Source organism: Coregonus clupeaformis, chromosome 7 (genome assembly GCF_020615455.1).
Source record: "Coregonus clupeaformis isolate EN_2021a chromosome 7, ASM2061545v1, whole genome shotgun sequence".
Classification (NCBI taxonomy): Eukaryota; Metazoa; Chordata; class Actinopteri; order Salmoniformes; family Salmonidae; genus Coregonus; species Coregonus clupeaformis.
In genome coordinates, this window is record NC_059198.1 from 34863026 (window position 1) to 34869219 (window position 6194).

Consider the following 6194-nt stretch of genomic DNA (forward strand, 5'->3'; position numbering starts at 1 on the left):
GAAGAATTACGTCCCTTACTTGGCGGAGCTAAAGCTCCTAGATTTGCGTTGTACCAATGCCTCTCTCGGTCCTCTGCTCTCGGATCACCAATCAGCTCCACAGTCCCAGTTCGTCGTCAGCGCAGCCGCCCACTTCCTCACTTCTCGTCCCGCAGACATTGGTCCAGTGCGATCACAGCAAACACCCATGTTTATTCCCCCCCTCCTTTTCATTATATCTAATTGCAATCCAATTACGATCTTGTCTCATCGCTGCAACTCCCCAACGGGAACGGGAGAGGCGAAGGTCGAGTCACGCGTCCTCCAAAACATGACCCGCCAAACCGTGCCTCTTAACACATGCCCGCTTAACCCGGAAGCCAGCTGCACCAATGTGCCGGAGGAAACACAGTTAAACTGACGGCCGAAGTCAGCCTGCAGGCGCAAGGAGTCGCTAGAGTGCGATGAGCCAAGTAAAGCCCCCCGGCCAAACCCTCCTCTAACCCGGACGACGCTGGGCCAATTGTGCCTCGCCCTATGGGACCGGTTGTGACACAGCCTGGGATCGAACCCGGGTCTGTAGTGATACCTCAAGCATTGCGATGCATTGCCTTAGACCGCTGCGCCACTTGGGAGGTCCAAGACATGGACACTTGCATAGGGGCCCGATCCCCATGGAGAGACATTCTCCGCTAAACTCCCAGCACCGAACAACACAAAACAAAGGGCTTTTAAAGAAAATGACAGCCAATCCCCAGCTACCTGTCTGATTAGCTAACTCGCTGCAGGTGTGTATAATCACACCAGCCCCACCACCCACTTATCCACTTATCTACCAATCCATCTCATGACAGGCATATCCTTTTTTTCAACAAAAAAATTACTCCTACCAGATACAATGGGGTATTATCAGAACTACACATTATTTCCCACAACAATTTTGCTTATTTTCCATTCTTCTGGACCAAAGTCCATTCATCCTTATTTCCACCGCCATGAGGTTCAAGCGCCATATCCGCTTCTACCAAACGTAACATCTGCGCATGTCCGCTCTCTTCTTCTTCTTTAAAGTTTTATGGCAGACCACACCTATTGGTGTATTGCCGCCACCTACTGTACGGGGTCTTCTTCTTTGATATTACTGCGGTCCGCAAACAAATGCTACAGGTGCATGCCACCACTGATTGTTTTGGCCGAATATCAGGCCAAATAATTAACAAAATAAAACGAAACAAAATAAACTAAACTCAATGTACTCCTTTATTCAGATTCAACTGCTAACGCCCATCACTACAGGCTCTGGGGCCTAAGAAGGAAGAGCATCTTCGGACAGTATTCTTTGCAATGTTTCGGCAGTGGAGTCCTGGAAACCCAAAAACCTTTCAGCTGCAGATACTATTATGTCAATCCACCGCCATTTCTTCAGCTCCCTTTGCTCATTCAACTAATTCACGTGCCTCCATGTAGGAGACCTGCTGTATAGCCCTGACCCTTGTCGCTTCATACTCCTTTACCCTAACCGGGCATTCCGGGAAATTGGGAATGTGGCTGCCATCACAATTACAACATCGTACACCCTCAGATTCTTCAACAACATTTCTTCGCACACACTTGATACATGTCCATACCTTTTACAATTCCGGCAAAACAACGGCTTAGACATAAAAGATGTCCGCTCTCTAAAAGTGGAAGTGGAAGCTCATTTCATGCCTCTTCGATACAGCTACACCAGCGGTTCCCAAACTAGGTGTCGCAACACTATGTGGGGTCGCCTGATATGAAAATGGGGTCACAGGAGAATTTCCAAAATCCTGAAGAAAAAAATATATATACAAAAACATATAGATATTATAATTTCGTCTTTGTATCTCAAAATCATTGTAATGTGGTTAAGCTTTAAAATCTAGATGAAAATTATTCAAATCTAAAAGATAAAATTCAACCAGAGAGCACCCTTATATCATGGGAATAGACCGCACTTGACCGTTGCAATTGAATCATTCCCACGGTTAATGGCTATAGGCCCGCTACGCTATGAAACCACACACTATATTTGCAGGCAGGGGCGGTGTGTTCAATAGGGCGATATGGGCGACGCACTGCCAAACGGGAAAAGGAAGGGATTTTTTTTCTAATCAATTATATCACGGCAACAGTAGTTATCAGTGTTCTAATCTGATCTGACTGCCACTAAATGTCCAATCAGGCTAAAGTCGTGCTTCAAATGCCCCCCCTTTTGGGGCGATTTCAGTCAGGTTGAAAATCGCCCAGAAGTCTGTCATAGACTCCCATGTAAAATCTATTTTTTTCAAATTTCAGAGCTTTCAATACAATCTCTATGGGTTTCTGAGGGCTTGCACTTACGCGCTTTTGTCATACGTAACGTAACCATGAACGTAACTAAGAAAATAGCGGGTAGCAGCGTCTCTGTTGCGACCTGCAGTGTGGCGTTATCTTATGTTTTTAATTTGTACACTTAGTGGCGTTATTTTATGTTTTTAATTTGTACACTTAGTTTACAAACATTCTGCCAACCATGGATTTCCAGTGGTGGGTTTTGGACTGATCTTGTTGATCGTGTACATACCCGCTACGAACGGACTAAATAATGAAAACGCTGCCGGAATCCAATACAGCAGGGAGTTTTTACTACAATGCAACTCAAATACGAACGCGATGGATATCACAATGGCCCATCTAATACCTGATTGTCTGCGAGTGGATTACAAACCCAAATGCAAACGTGGAAAACGCGGGGGGAATCAGACAACGACTTTAAAAAAATTAAGAACAAACTTCCCTTACCCACCACCTTGCTGATTAATGCCCAGTCACTGAGGGGGAAAGCGGATGAGTTGTCAGCGAATCTGCGCTTCCAACACGAATATCGGGAGGCCTGTTTGCTGGCATTTACTGAGACTTGGCTGGATGACAGAGTCCCGGACAGAGAAGTGGAGCCGGCCGGCTTCACCCTGGTCAGAGCGGACCGCGATCTGACAGTCACAGGGAAAATCGATCCTGGTAAGAGAGCGACTCTGTACCCCCGACATTGAACTGCTTTCTGTGTCACTGCGACCTTACTATCTGCCCCGTGAGTTCCCCCAATTGTTTGTTACCGTTGTGTACATTCAACCAAAAGCTAATATAACAAAGGCATCAGAGATTATTTATAATCTGTCACAGAAACTGGAATCCATCTCCCCAGATCAGTCAATAAATGCTTCTGGTATTGACTTATATGCTGCCCCTGTCTTCATGTTGTTGCTGGACATATCTTTTTTAAAATGTGTGTAGGTCACCTAAATCATCAGAAAAATTGCCCCCCCTGAGAATTTTTTCAGGAGCCGCCACTCTTTGCAGGTACTTTGATATTTGTGTGGGGAGGCAGAGGCACAGAAATTCACATCAATAACTTTGTCAGACAAATAATTTATGATATTACTAGCAATCAAGAGGAAACTCTGACTGAAGGACTCAAACTCCCCAGTTTATGCTCTACAAATGGACGTTAGCGAGATGCCCATGCATTGACTTTTGTTTGCTGTCCATGTCGGGGGATGCTATTCACAAGGACATATTGTTCTGTCTCACGATTCCCGAGCATGAAACGGCACAGGGGATGTACAGTGTGCTGCGTGGCTATATTGACGGAAAACTGATTCCATGGGATCGAATGGTAGGCTTTTGAAAAAAACTGCTTGACTTTCTGTGTAATGAAAATAAAATGTGTTTCCTTGCCTATGTAAAAGACATACAGTATTTGCAAGCATGCAGGGGAAATACAAAAACCGAGTGACCGATTCAGATGAAATTATTATTATTGGAGAGAGACTTTCAAAAGCTAACCATGCCCCCTTCCCTCGGCTGTGCATGTTTCTAACAGAAAACAACATCGTAAGTGTCCCACACGAGTGATGACTGCGCTTGGAAGAGCACTTTGGGACCTACTTCCCAATCCGTTTGACTGTGGCCCTGGCTCAGTTGACATGCCGGTAAGTGTAATCGAACAGCTGATCGAGCTGTCATGTGACCAAATGCATTCACGGGTAATAACCGAGGAGTTTTTGTTCCTGACTCAAAGGGAATACCCTGCGGTTTCCCTCTGTGCATTAATGCCGCGTTCAAAACAACTGGGAACTGGGAACTCGGAAATCTCAGATTACCGACTTCAGTGTGTTCAAGACAACTGGGAACTCGGGAAAAAAACATCTCCGACTAGGAAAAATCTTTTTGAACGGTCATCCAACTCCGAATTCCAACTCGGGAACTCTGGCCTCTATCTAGATTTGACCTCGTATTTTTCAGAGTTCCCAGTTATCTTGATAGCACCATTAGTGCTCTTGTCTGCATTAAAACCAAAAATCGATCCAGTTTGGATGTGACAGCAGAGATGAGGTGCGCACTGTCGACCACGCCCCCTGACTTTGAGAAGCTCTGACGCGACATGCACACCCATCTCATTAGTTTTGGTGAGATAAGATTATGTCAGACTAATTTCCAATTGACTGTCATAGCCCCACATTAAAGGTATGTGATGGTGAGTTGAGAAGACAATCAGAAATAATGTTAGAATGTTTTTCAATTGACTCCCATAGCCCCAAATAAAAAAGTAAACATTGGCTGTTAATTACAGAATGTTTTTCACATGGTTGGGGTCCTGAGAATTTTCAGATATCAAAATGGGGTCATGGGCCAAAAAAGTTTGGGAACCCCTGAGCTACACACTCTTTTCACAGCACCTCGATACAGCTACGGCCAGAAGTGATTTTCGTAGCAGGTTAGGAGAGCATTTTCACTAACCCTAACCCTACTCCTTTTCCTAACCTTAACCTAATTCTCCTAACCTGCTATGTTAATTCTCCTAACCTGCTGCGTAAACTCTCCTAATCTGCTAGGAAAAAGTCACTTTCGGTTGTAGCTGCATCTAAGTGGCGTGAAAATAGTGTTTCTCCGCTCCTTACAGTGCATTCAAAGATAAATCAAACTTTTTCAAACTATTGATTAATTGGATTTAGTTCAATCTTAGGTTATAAAATATCAAAAAGTAAAAGAGATATATATAAAAAAACTACAAACAGCACAGATTTTCATTATGTATCGTACTATTTATTAGTAGCCTGTACAGGCTGTACATATACTCATCAATAAATACATGACTTGTATCTAACAACAATGGCAATGAATATCGAACAAATTCTAAAGGTTACCACAAAAAGCAAGGTCGTGTTGTTTATGATGATGATGATTCAGGAGTCCTATGAAATGTTCTCTTCATTTTGATTACCAACCCCCCCAACACCCAAACACACACGCACACTTGTTGCAGAATCCTCAGCACGGCCCCCCCCAAACCCTGCCCAGCGTCAGCTTAAAATCAGACACTGGTACAAGGATTGGGAGAGACTGTACTGAGAGAGGGAAAGGGAGAGAGAAAGAAAGAAAAGAAGAAGGGAGAAAATTTGAGGAAAGGCGAGAGAATGGTTGAACACAGACAATGTACAGAGAGAGAGGAGGAAAGTAGAGAGAGAGGGAAAGGGAGAGGATAGTTGAAAGGACATATGTGAGAGTGCAGGGGAGAGGGAGAGAGAAGGAATGGAAAATGGAATGAGAGAGAGAGAGAGGTGTGTACTGCATGACAGACAGGTTTGAAGGAATAATGAAAACACTGCTGATAAGACCGTGCACCATCTGAAATGATAGAAAAACATCTGACCACCTGCAGGTTATATGAGTTACAAACAAAAGTACATAAACAAAGTACATTCAAACAAATACTGAACAGAACATAAAAATAAATGCCACTGCATCGATACGGTAATAAGGTATAACTAACAAAAACATTATGGAGGTCTCTCCTGCCAGCCCATCTCTCTTTCATTAACTCTCTCTCCCTCTCTTTCTGTTGTTTTCTAAAGTCTCTGCATGGACAGTAGTGCTCTTCTTACCGCTTCAAAGCCATTTCATCGCCGTCATTTTGAGCACATTAAGCAGTCCTCTCTCTCTTTCGCTCCTTTCATTTAGCCTGGCACTCATCTTCCTGCCTGCCCAATGCCCTGTTTCGTGCCCTTCTCCCTCGCTACGTCTCCCGCTCCCTCTATCTATCCCCCCGTCCTGCCCTCCCTATCTCCCCCCAAATCACTGTTCCTCTGAGCCAGGACCAATGGGGAGCCAGCCAGCAGGGTGAGGCACTTCCTCTGTGACAGGAAGCTGGGGGG